General features: G+C 35.9%; 1 long non-coding RNA gene across 1 annotated transcript; it reads right to left on the bottom strand.

Annotated features, from left to right (window-relative positions):
* Window positions 1–1947: 1947 nt before the first annotated feature.
* Window positions 1948–3003, bottom strand: LOC306794480. The gene is made up of 3 exons (XR_013772931.1): window positions 2912–3003; window positions 2613–2728; window positions 1948–2126 (listed from the first exon to the last, which is right to left on the bottom strand). It is a non-coding gene; the product is annotated as an uncharacterized lncRNA (long non-coding RNA).
* Between the last annotated feature and the right edge of the window lie 11848 nt (window positions 3004–14851).

Here is a 14851-nt window from a genome sequence, read left to right as displayed (position 1 = left end):
CAAGTGAGTATGAAGAGTACTGATTCCTGAGGAGCTGAAAGATCCCCCACCTCTCTTTTCTCTCCCATGGTATTATTGTTTTTAGCACCACTAAAAACAAGTGGTCACCCAATAGGCTTACAGGTGACCAGTAAAGCAGGGCTTAGGGTAGCATATACAGAATGCATGTGTGTGTATATATATATATATATATATATGTGTATGAAGTCATATATATATGTGTATGAAGTCATATATATATGACTTCATACACATATATATATATATATATGACTTCATACACATATATATATATATATATATGACTTCATACACATATATATATATATATATATATGTGTATGAAGTCATATATATATATATGACTTCATACACATATATATATATATGACTTCATACACATATATATATATATATGACTTCATACACATGTACACATATATATATGTGTACATGTGTATGAAGTCATATATATATATATGACTTCATACACATATATATATATATATGACTTCATACACATATATATGACTTCATACACATATATATATATATATATGACTTCATACACACATATATATATATATATATATATATGACTTCATACACATATATATATATATATGACTTCATACACATGTACACATATATATATGTGTACATGTGTATGAAGTCATATATATATATATGACTTCATACACATATATATATATATATGACTTCATACACATATATATGACTTCATACACATATATATATATATATATGACTTCATACACACATATATATATATATATATATGACTTCATACACATATATATATATATATGACTTCATACACATATATATATATATATGACTTCATCTATATATATGACTTCATACACATATATATATATATATATATATATGTGTATGAAGTCATATATATATATGTGTATGAAGTCATATATATATATGTATATATGTATATATATATATATATATATATATATGTATATATATATATATATATATATATATATGTGTATGAAGTCATATATATATATATGTGTATCACAAACATAGTATAGCATCTCACATGGACATGAAGTTCAGGAAGCTGGAACTTGAAGCGTGTATTTTCACCAGTTCTGCTTGAGGACTCGTCTGTTGACCATCAGGTATTGACTGTGGACTGGAATGATCCTCTCTGCACCCAAAAACAGAAACAAAGGCAAAGTTAGATTGATGCAGTGCTTCAACATGATGCCTACACAGAGAAGCATTTACTGTCTTAGACTGAGCTCCAATGACCTAGAAGAAACCAGCACTTTATACTTAATACAAAATAATAACTATCAGGTAGAATGGTAATAAAAACTATACATTTCAGCAATAAGGCATCATCAGCATGTGTTTAATTTCTGTCGGCAGGCAGCCTAAATACACAGATGCCTCCAAAAAATACACTGTGTGCACAATTATTAGGCAAGTTTTATTTTTGAGGATTCATTTTATTATTGAACAACTACAGTGCTCTTGGTCAATTCAAAATGTTAATAAACTTCAAACCTGAATATTTAAGAAAGTAAAACTAAGGTTTTGGCTTTCTTAGGAGAATATCTGTGTGCACAATTATTATGCAACTAAATGAAAACTGTTCCCATCTCACTTGTTTATTTTCATCTGTTAAAGTGAGAATAATAAACAAACTCAAAATTTGCAAATAAACGTTATTGATATTTTAAAAAATGTATCTGTTACCAATATAGCACCCCCCCTTCTTTTCAATAACAGTAATAAGCCTTCCATTCATGGATTCTGTCACTTTCTTGATCTGTTGACGATCAACCACAGCCTCCCAGGTGGACTGTTTACCTTCACCGTAAATCACCGTATATCTCCCGTTTAAGAAGGGCCCACAAGTGAAGTTTGAGTTGCACCTATCACACTGCTTACCTCTAATTAGCCTTGACAAGACTGGTGTCTGAGTCATTGGGTCCAGACTTGACTGAAGACAGGTGGGACAGAGTCTCATACAGACAGGGTATGCTGTTCAGGAAACTGGAACTTTAGGCAGGTGTCATGATTTCTGCTTGAAGACTCACAAGTCAATCTGGTGTTCGCTGTGGGCTAGCATGATCCTCCAGCCAGAAAAAAAGACAACATAGAAAACATTAATACTAACAATAATAATAACAGTAACATCACCAATAATATAACTTTATATAGCACTTACACAGTTGCAAAATGGTTCTCACAGACTTCACACACAAAACAATCAAACTATAAAAACACAAAACATTAAAGAGGGTGAAACAGAACAAACTTACAAAAGGGTAAACAAAGAGTAGGGTTAAAGATTTCATGAAAAGGTCAAGCTACAAATATGATTCATGAATAAGAAATAGCCATAATACGTATGGTATGTCAATAAAGTCAAAATGAATTCACAGTATGTCAAAAAAAGGTTATTGGATTATGCAATGCCGTTTTATGCAGTGCTTAACATCAAGAATACATGCATACACTGTTTGAACATGAAATGGCTATACCGTGCTTACAAAAATAGAAGACCCTAAAGCCTTCTCTTGTTACATGAACATACATTAAACTTTACAACAACTTACCACTGTTTATCCTTGACAAAACTCGTATGTATCCAATCACAAGGTTAGACTAGTAGGACAGCAAAGAGGGTGATGAGGTCCATCTGAAGTACAACCGCTGATTGTCGTAATCACACCTGAAAGAAAGAATAAAGAGGAAAAAAAAGACAAGGGGTGGACATACATCCTCTTAAGTGAAAGATGAAATCATCTCAAGCATCAACCTTTACTCTTTTCAATGCAAAGGTTGCAAATTAAAATTAAATGGCTAAATTCACAATCAAAAATAAAACCAGTTCCTGACCTGGTTTAGCACGTACCACATATTGTTATCCAGCAACAAAGGTTTGATTCCCGTTGGGCCCTTTGCTGCAGATCATCCCCTCTCACTCCACTGTGGTTCCTGTCTCTCTACTTCTGCTGTCCAATAAAACACAAATGACAGAAAATCATCTTTAAAAGTAAAAAATAAAAAACTGTTTGCTTTTAGAATCTCACCGTTTTCCTGGTTCTCATCCAAGTCCATAACCACTCGAGTTTGAATGCAATGTCTGAAAGGTGGCAGGAGCAAATTAATTAAATGTTACAAGATAAGAGTAAATTGTCTTAATTTCCTGCACAAACTGCACATGTACCAATAAAAATGTTCAGATATTTGTTAGAAATGTGTACAATTTACTTACCTTAAAGGAAATTCTTCTTAGCAATGCCACCTGCATTCAACCTACTCTGAAGTTTAACAAAAGCACTGAAACAAAGGCTCAAATTGTCTTTAGGGACAGCTTTATTATCTCAAATGCATGGATAGTAAAGAAGCTCCGTTCCTCCTTGGATTCTACCTACCCTGCTAGTGAATCTGAAATGTTTGTTCTGGGAAGAAATAACGAGCTAAAATTGAATAACTCACTACATGTAATGTAAAATCTTTTCTTAGGTCAAACGTCAGGTTTAAACTGAAAGAACAGCCTCTAACAAAACATACTGTTGCTTTGACCTCATTGTTGAAGTTATCAGTAGGCATTAGTAATTTCACCTCGATGTACAATAAGCCAGTTCACATAAATTGGACAGAACCTGAACAACTGCTTATTAGAACAATGAATACCAAAACAAAAGTATATATATATATACTGTTCTGAATGAACACAACACAAACAAACTGCTTATAAAACCAAAAGCTAACTGAAAACATTAAATAATACTTTAAATACTTTAAATAATACTTTTCTGAATATCAACGGTAAACATTGGCACCTTGAAGAGGACCTGCTTCCTATGTAGATATACAGGGCTCAGTCTGAAGTAATGACAACCCAATTATTCTTAGTTTTGACACTAATGAAAATCTATATATGAATACTATATTCCATTACTGCCAATCAATTCTCCTCAATTCTACACACAGGTCCTTTAACAGTTCCGTTGGATAAGTCCGTCTCTAACATGTCTCTCTCCACTCATGATCAGAGACATCCGCAATGAGGGTGAGGACTCTTGGGTTCACTGACAGTTGCTTCTTGTTTTTCTTGGTTTCAACTTTTGTGCCCTTCTCTGGATTGATGAGGAAGAAACACCTTTGTGAACACAATAATTCATAATCAACCACTAAATACAGTGATTTGCTCGAAATGAAGAAATTAAAAAAAATATATACATTACTTTACCTCTGAAGGAACTCAAGTGTGGAGCCCAGAACCACAGGATAGTGGATATTGAGGCAGTAATAGCTTCCAAACATCAAACCGATGGCAGAAATGAAGTTTGGGATTTGGTCATTCACAACCTTGCCGTCGACACTTAGCATGAACTGCCTCGATGCATAGCAGGAGATTCCTACAAAATAGACGTAGAAAATAATTACAGCAAACCAGCCATTACCATCCAAAAAAAAGTGAAGTGGATCTGGACCAGCAAACACCAGCATTTTGAGCTGGCACAGGTGTTTGAAGAATAAACAACAATAACAGAATGAACAACAAATATGTATTCTTCAAAACCTTTTTTAGCTCAAAATGCTGGTGTTTGCTGGTCCATTTCATTCATTTTGGAGTAGAAGAGTCCCAGTGAAGCCTCAGGAAAGAAGCTGATAGGTCAAACTTAATGGATCTATTACACCGTTATAGAGAAGAAAATACTACTGGGAAGAAACACACCTAGCACTTTATAGCATGACGGTGCATTCCATGCAATATTTCCTTACATTAGTTACGGTTTCTTCAGTAAAAATAAATATCAACTTACCACATACAATGATGCATGGTGTCACCGGCAAGCTTTCCACTTCTACTTCTTTTACCAGACATGTTTCTTCCACATAGTGGAAGAGGTTCTCCTCTTTTTCATCAAAATAGGAGAGAAGAAGGTGCACCATATCCTTCACATCTTCTGAGCAGCCCTCCAACTGTCCTCGTAGAGAGAGCCTTATCCTGATTTTAAAAACGTACGGTAACGTCAGTTCAAAAAAGCTGTTACTCTCCTCTCCGACTGTAATGCATTATGTAGGTATGCTTACCTCCAGAAGAAGTGTTTTGTTCCTAGGAGTCAGGCAGTTGTTCTTCAATAGTGTTCAGGATAATCCCCACAGAAGAGCAGACGAGCAGCTCAGGTGCTGAGCACGTAGAAATGGCTCGTAGAAAGCGCGCGGACGTGGGTTCAAAAGTTCAACCTGCGACCAGTGCTTTTTTTTAAATTAATGTGTTGGTTGATCACTGCCGCCTCTCTGACGAGCAGCGCAGGTGCTGAGCAGAGCAGTGCAGTGCTGAGCGCGTAGAAAGGGCTCGTAGACAGAGCGCTGACGTGGGTTCAAAAGTTCAACCTCCAACAGGTGCTCCGACCACTGCCGCCCCCCTCTCTCTCTCTCTCTCTCTCTCTCTCTCTCTCTCTCTCTCTCTCTCTCGAAAATGCACTATATTACATTTATTTGAAAGTGTGTTTAAAGATTTAATTTGCAAATTGTTAGACGTACAATGTTAGTATATTTTATATATTTGCAAATAGTACAATTATTGGCAATGTATTTGCAATGTACTATTATATATGGAATATATAACTTATAACTTTTTATTATTGTTTAATCTTATTGTTCAAAACAAGATCAATTACATCAGATATTGTTAATATTTGTGGTTACACTTATCACAATGTGTTTTCTGTGCATGCATTACACTAACAAACTTAGTTTTTCCTTGACTACTTTATTGACTTGAAAGCAAAATAAAACTTTTTATTTAAAGAAGACGCGTCATACTGCCTGTATAGAATCACAAGCACCTGCTACCTGGAAGGGGATCTGATCATTTAAACCACTATAAAGGCCAACACAGTGTACTCAGGCAAAATGTGACCTTTGACCTTCGTGATGATAGAGCAAATTAATCCAATTTACAACGAAAGAGGAAACCATCTAGCCTCAATGACTACCGACCAGTTCGTTAATTTAACACTCTTCTATTTCATTGTATATACTGTGCATTTTTGTTGTTTTATCTTATGCTTTTGCTTATGCTTAGGCTTAATGTTCAATAACAATAAACCAAATATCTTTATTTTTTCAATTGTCAATATCTATTGCCTCATGATCATGAACACAAGCTCGCTCTTCCATGTATGTTGAGTTCTTAAATTACACAAATATAACATGTAAATACATGATGTATACAACTAATGCAAATTAACCATGAACATCAAATATCAGATGAAATAATCAGCATTAAATACATCTGTATCAATAACCTAGAGGCACCGGTAAATATGACTAAATCTATGGTTTAAATACACTTATACTGTCATCTACTGGTAAAACTGGTAAACACTTTGACTTTGCATCTACTTCACGTTCACTAAATCAACAGCAAAATACGGTGGAAAAATAAATATCAGTGCCTACAACTCTGAACACGAAAATGACTTTGATTAAACTATATCACGAACTGTATTGCATCAAATGCACTGATTAATCGAAAACTTAATTATTGCTGTGTACATAGATAAATGAATATTAAACAGCATATAGTCAACTACTGATGCTAACGCACTCCCATCGGCCAAGATTAATTAATTAATGTATAAAGTTCTTGAAATATTCTTCTTTCCCGGTTACCTGCTGTGCTCTGTGTCTCGTTTTAAATGAAAAAACAAAAAAGGGATTTGCAAAAACGAAAAACGAGAATACCATGGCATTTCCGTATTTCCGTATTTTTTGACTGAACGGTAAAACAGATGACTAAAATGTACACGGCCCTTATTTGACTTTGGTTCTTGGTTTTTCCATTTTTGAATTCAGAACGAAAAACGGAAATACGACCGCCCATTTCCGTTTTCCCGTTCTTGGTTTGAAACGAAAAACCAGAATACCATGGTATTTCCGTATTTTGGTTTTTCCGAATTAACGGTAAAACAGATCACTAAAACGTACACGGTCCGGTCTAATCTATATCATGAATTAGGTTAACGTGACTTCAGACGGGGCCGCTCTGTAGGTCTGCCAACGCCGCTGGACATGCTGCTCGCTAATCTGTGGGTTCTGGGACCCATATTTGAGAGATTATGGCAATTCTTGCATATGTCAAAAAATCCACTCATATAAGGGAATAAGGCATCAATTAAGCCCTTTGGGGCTGTTTTTGGGGACCTTAACTTGCAGCTACGAAGTCCAGATTATAGGTAGGTAATGGTGATGAGGGTTTCCCAAGGAGAAAATTAGTCAAATCTCTACCCTGATTTAAAGTATAAAAAGTTTGAGAAAAGACTGGTGAAAACTGGCTTTCGGCCATTTGGGAAAATAAGTGCCATCTGGTTCGAATCATCTCTGTTGGGTGCATTTGAAAAAACTTGGAAATGGCTTGTTGTCCTAATATTCACATATGATGGACAAAAGAGGACCCTCTTTAAGGCTCAATTGGATTCAAGTCATTAGCATGCTGCTAACAGAAGTTAGCTTTCCCAAGGGTCTGCAGAGATCTTGCTTTAGATCCTGCATCATGTTATCACAGGGGAATGATTTATGCAAAATTCAGGCAGTTTCAACCTTTCTCTCAGATTTAATGGGCCGTTTCTCTGTTTCTAAAAAGGGAGCACTTGCAGGAAAACGCTGTGTCCCTGCTGGGGTGGACATTGTCCCTGATGGGGTGGACATTGTCCCTGATGGGGTGGAGGACTCCAACTACCGTGCTCAACTTAATGGAGAAATACTACTCCATTTCAGCACACCTCAAACCAAGTTAATGAAGCAGAAGCTGGAAGGCAACAAGGTGCAGCTAACTCATGGAGAGAACAGCAAGGTTGATCTGCCGAGCCGCTTTCCATCGGTTTCTAAAAATTCTAAAAAATTTAACTATTTTCCTCTTTTTTCCAGCAGCCACCTGCAGGCACATTTCAACTCGCCGCCTCCGAGTCCTTTCTTCTCTGCCGTGTTGTCTTTCTCTCTGACCTCTCCCTTGTCATCTCTCCCTTAAGGTTTCCCGCTTTATTTTAAGTCCAGGTGGCGGTGAGGTCACACACGCGGGTTCGGTTCTTTCTCGAGCTGACATTTTGCACGGCTTCTTTGTTGAGCCACGGCTCGATCATGTCCGCTGTTAGTTCCTTATAACAGAGTAAATATTGAAAAGGTGGGAAATCTTGGAAATCTTTTCACGTCTCTGGCTGCGGAGGGACTGGCACGGTGTTCTTTCTGTAGTACTTGTAGTACTTTGTCTTAAAGTATTCAAGGCATTTTGTAGAGTCCTTTTTTAATTTATACTTTTACATTAAAAGCGTGGTGATTTTAGGACAAGTGGCGTTGTTGTCTTAATTAGTGGTAAAGCTGAATGTTGTGGATTATTATAATCAGACAAGGAAAAAGACAAAGCTTTACAGAAAGACCAGTCCAGAATTGAATTAAGACTTTGATGCTTTTGACTTCTGCACACACCCAAACAGTACTCGGTACCATCTCCCTTGTTTTATTTCAGCATCATGTCCATCATTTCTCTTCCTGTTTGTCACAATGATCAGGTTCAACCCTCTCCTTCTTTCCTCCCTGTCTCTCTTTCTCCATTATCTCCTCGCACCCCCTCGTCTTTATCCTTACTACTCCATCTCCCCCCTCCGTCCTCTCTTTTCCACACACTTTTCTTCTCCCCCTCCTTCCTTCCCTGACTTGTACCGGTCTCTGATCGGACCCAGAGATGCAGGGCTTTTGAGGGGAGTTTAATGGCCTGCAGACAGTGCTGCACGCTGAGCTCTGTGTCTTTGACCATGGGCACGCTGTGACCCGCCCGACATGTTGACTATGAACTTGGAGGGACTGGAAATGATTGCAGTGCTGGTAGTTGTGGTCGTCTTTGTTAAGGTGCTGGAGCGGTTTGGTTTGTTAGCAGTCGGCTATGACGGTAAGGAAACTGCAAACTGTTTTTTTTCCAACCACTAGTTGTTGCCCAAGTTTAAAGAGTGCAGTTTTGTGAGACTGTATAACTGTGAGTTTGCCTGATGACTGGGCTTTCACAAATGAGATGCAAAGAAATGTCTGCCATCCAGCCAGATTGCTTATTTTACTTCCTTTATTTCTGATATTTACTCAATGGAAGAAGTTCTGACTTATTTTCTCTCAAACCGTGCCTCCCTATTGGTCTTTATTAGTGATTCTGTTTTCTTGGTGTAAAATCCTAAACAATGTTTTGATATGAACATGCAAACAGCTTTGTGAAAAAGTCACAAAAGCAACTTTCCTCCATGTTTGGTCCCTGTACGGTGTGTTTGAAGACAAACTGCAGATGTGCAGTTAATTTGTGCTGCCGGTGGTCTGAAACACAGGAATCCCAACATGTGTTTTGAATAACAAATTATGTTTTTAGATTAGTTCAACACATACCAGTGGCAATGTATTCACAATGCTAAACATTTCAATCAAATGACTGATGAAAAACATCTTTATTAAATCCATAATAGCCCTTATTAAAAACATTCTGACTGATGTCTGGAATTGTGCCATCTCATTTTTAAATCAGTCCACATTATAATCACCATTTTGATATGCAGACTATTTTATCAATGACTATGTCATGTGCTATTTGAATTGTTGATCTGTTTTGACTGGAACTATTAGGATACTTTAAAGAAGAAGAAAGTACTTAATCATTGTAATCACTCATTTTAAGTGAAAAGTCTGTATGCTCGGCTGCAATACTTAGGTAGTTGTAGAAGCCTTTTCAAATGTACCCAACTTTGGTAAAGGGAATTGTATTTTTCTGCTTATTGGTACGCTTTGCCTGTTTTCAACTGTGCCTACAGTACCAAGTATTCATTGTGAGCACGGCACTCACATTTTCAGTATTTACGAAGAGCAATGACAGCTTTTTAAGATTTCAAGTGTTGAATATGACAGAAAAACATCTTTAAATTGAGTCTGATCAGTGTTTCTGATACGGAATATGCAGGATGAGGGCCCTTTTAGAGGTCCAACTGAGCCCAAGATGCTCTTGATTGTATATTAATCAAAATGGATCCAACAAGCAAATAATACAAAATGTATTGGGCTGCTCATTACTCTGTGGTAGTATCCCACTTGATGGCTTGTGGTTAAAAATAGATTTACAACACAGCCGGACACAGATGGCTCTTTTCAGTCTCTGTGCCACTCTTTAGTAATGTGACCGTGAGTGACACTGGTGTGCCACCAGCGTGTGGGATGTGACAGCTGATGAGGGCAGCCTCCGGGGCCGTGGTGGTGGTGCGACCGGAGTGGCTGATGCCGGAGGACGGCTGGGCTCGGTTCTGGGAGCCCATGCCCGTGTGGGTCGGTCGGGCAGAGTGCGTAATCCCGGCCGCAGCGGACACAGCAGCAGCATCTCCGCTTGACACGGCCGCCATCTTCTTCGCCTCTCTCTCTGCGGGAACAACAAGCAGAAGCTTGCGCAGCGCGCATCTACGGGCACGCCCCCGCCCCCTTTGCGTCATTTTACGTGTGGCTTCCTCCGCAGCGCCCTCTCTAGGTTGTAACCATGGTAACGGTCGGCGGAACAAATGACTTCATCCGCCAGAACACGTACTGGGGTTGCCGTGGCGACGAAGACGTGCGCAATATCGAGCCCTGGTTCCCATGGTTCCCAACATAAAGATGTTTGCATAGTGTACTGCAAAGGCAGTGATGTCAGAAAGAATTCTGTGACGTCATAAAGAATTCCGTGATGTCAGAAAGAATTCCGTGATGTTTTGACATTCCAAAACACATAGTATAAAGTATTGTGTACAGACAGATCAAGTCACAGATCCAACAAGTCACAGATTCAACAAGTCACAGATCCAACAGATCCAACTAAGTCACAGATCCAACAGATCTAACAATTCATTCAGATATGTCTCACTTTACAGAATACGCACAGCTCCCCAAACTCTCCACAACTGGCCGAGGGCTCCGCCTGGTGGAACGTCTTGACAAAAAGATGCTCGGCACCCCTGCAGGAAACAGCAGTCGTCCTTTTAACTGCGTCCACATGTCACATGAGGTATTGCAAAACGTCAGGAAGCACAACAAACTACACCGAACCCGCTGTGTCCCTGCTGGGGTGGGCATTGTCCCTGATCGGATGGAGAGCTCCCACTACATTGCTCTTCATGGAGAAAAACTACTCCATTTCAGCACACCTCAAACAAAGTACACGAAGCAGATGCTGGAATGCAACGATATGCAGCTAACTCATGTAGAGAACAGCAAGGTTGATCTCCTGCCGAGCTGCTTTCCATCTATTTCAAAAAAGGGAGCACTTTCAGGAAAACACTGTGTCCCTGCTGGGGTGGACATTGTCCCTGCTGGAGTGGAGGGCTCCCACCACCGTGCTCAACCTAATGGAGAACTACTCCATTTCAGCACACCTCAACCCAAGTTAATGAAGCAGAAGCTGGAAGGCAACAAGGTGCAGCTAACTCATGGAGAGAACAGCAAGGTTGATCTGCCGAGCCGCTTTCCATCTATTTCAAAAAAGGGAGCACTTTCAGGAACACGCTGTGTCCCTGCTGGGGTGGGCATTGTCCCTGCTGGGGTGGAGGGCTCCCACCACCGTGCTCAACCTAATGGAGAACTACTCCATTTCAGCACACATCAACCCAAGTTAATGAAGCAGAAGCTGGAAGGCAACAAGGTGCAGCTAACTCATGGAGAGAACAGCAAGGTTGATCTGCCGAGCCGCTTTCCATCTATTTCAAACAAGGGAGCACTTTCAGGAAAACGCTGTGTCCCTGCTGGGGTGGGCATTGTCCCTGCTGGGGTAGAGGGCTCCCACCACCGTGCTCAACCTAATGGAGAACTACTCCATTTCAGCACACATCAACCCAAGTTAATGAAGCAGAAGCTGGAAGGCAACAAGGTGCAGCTAACTCATGGAGAGAACAGCAAGGTTGATCTGCCGAGCCGCTTTCCATCTATTTCAAAAGAGGGAGCACTTTCAGGAAAACGCTGTGTCCCTGCTGGGATGGGCATTGTCCCTGTTGGGGTGGAGGTCTCCCACTACCGTGCTCAACCTAATGGAGAAACACTACTCCATTTCAGCACACCTCAAACCAAGTTAATGAAGCAGAAGCTGGAAGGCAAGAAGCTGCAGCGAAACAGACGATTGTAACATTGTTTGTTTAAGTCGTCTAAACGTGGTTTAGATGAGTAATATTGTTTGTTTAAGTAGTCTAAACGTGGTTTAGATGAGTAATATTGTTTGTTTAAGTAGTCTAAACGTGGTTTAGATGAGTAATATTGTTTGTTTAAGTCGTCTAAACGTGGTTTAGATGAGTAATATTGTTTGTTTAAGTAGTCTAAACGTGGTTTAGACGATTGTAACATTGTTTGTTTAAGTAGTCTAAACGTGGTTTAGATGAGTAATATTGTTTGTTTAAGTCGTCTAAACGTGGTTTAGACGATTGTAACATTGTTTGTTTAAGTAGTCTAAACGTGGTTTAGATGAGTAATATTGTTTGTTTAAGTACTCTAAACGTGGTTTAGATGAGTAATATTGTTTGTTTAAGTAGTCTAAACGTGGTTTAGACGATTGTAACATTGTTTGTTTAAGTCGTCTAAATGTGGTTTAGATGAGTAATATTGTTTGTTTATTTTGAGTTAGTCCGACTCAATTTTATCAAATACAACCTAAATAAAAAAATACCTAGATACAAAACCTAGTTCAAGTGTTTTTTATTGAAAATGCTTAAATACATTAAATATGGTACAAATCTGACCAGCCATGATTCTAGAGCCTGCATTTCATTTTTTAAATATCATTTTTTTTTTTTTTACAAAAACACTGATCAGAAAAGGATAGCAAAAAAATTCCAAAAGGATCTATACAGTGCATCTTTCATCGTTTTTAAATATTAAAACAGTAGTCTTGTAACAGCTCCACAACTGGTGAAAAATAAATACCAAGCTATCCCAAATCCCTTGGTGCCACAAACAAAGATACACATGACTTCATACACATATATATATATATGACTTCATAGTATGAAGTCATATATATATATGACTTCATAGTATGAAGTCATATATATATATATGTGTATGAACTTCATACACATATATATATATATATATATATATATATATGTGTATGAAGTTCATACACATATATATATATATATATATATATATATATATATATATATATGACTTCATACACATATATATATATATATGACTTCATACACATATATATATATATATGACTTCATACACATATATATATATATATATATATGACTTCATACACATATATATATATATATATATGACTTCATACACATATATATATATATGACTTCATACACATATATATATATATGACTTCATACACATATATATATATATGACTTCATACACTTCATATATGACTTCATACACATATATATATATGACTTCATACACATATATATATATATGACTTCATACACATATATATATATATATGACTTCATACACATATATATATATATATGACTTCATACACATATATATATATGACTTCATACACATATATATATATATGACTTCATACACATATATATATATATATATGACTTCATACACATATATATATATATATGACTTCATACACATATATATATATGACTTCATACACATATATATATATATATATATATATATATATATATATGTGTATGAAGTCATATATATATATATATGACTTCATACACATATATATATATATATATGACTTCATACACATATATATATATGACTTCATACACATATATATATATATGACTTCATACACATATATATATATATATGACTTCATACACATATATATGTATATGAAGTCATATATATATATATATGACTTCATACACATATATATATATATATGACTTCATACACATATATATATATATAAGACTTCATACACATATATATATATATATATATGTGTATGAAGTCATATATATATATATATATATATATATGTGTATGAAGTCATATATATATATATATGTGTATGAAGTCATATATATATATATATATGTGTATGAAGTCATATATATATATATATATATATATATATATATATATATATATGTGTATGAAGTCATATATATATATGTGTATGAAGTCATATATATATATATATATAATGTGTATGAAGTCATATATATATATATATATATATGACTTCATACACATATATATATATATATGACTTCATACACATATATATATATATGACTTCATACACATACATATATATATGACTTCATACACATATATATATATGACTTCATACACATACATATATATATATATATATATATATATATATATATATATATATATATATATATATATATATATATATGACTTCATACACATATATATATATATGACTTCATACACATATATATATATATGACTTCATACACATATATATATATATATATATATGACTTCATACACATATATATATATATGACTTCATACACATATATATATATATATGACTTCATACACATATATATATATATATATATATATATATATATGTGTATGAAGTCATATATATATATGTGTATGAAGTCATATATATATATATATATGTGTATGAAGTCATATATATATATATGTGTATGAAGTCATATATATATATATGACTTCATACACATATATATATATATATGACTTCATACACATATATATATATATATGACTTCATACACATATATATATATATATATGACTTCATACACATATATATATATATGACTTCATACACATATATATATATATG

The sequence above is a fragment of the Melanostigma gelatinosum genome (assembly GCF_949748355.1).
Source record: "Melanostigma gelatinosum genome assembly, chromosome: 20".
Taxonomy (NCBI): domain Eukaryota; kingdom Metazoa; phylum Chordata; class Actinopteri; order Perciformes; family Zoarcidae; genus Melanostigma; species Melanostigma gelatinosum.
Note: the sequence above shows the minus strand (reverse complement) of the source record. Positions and strands in the feature narration are given on the sequence as shown.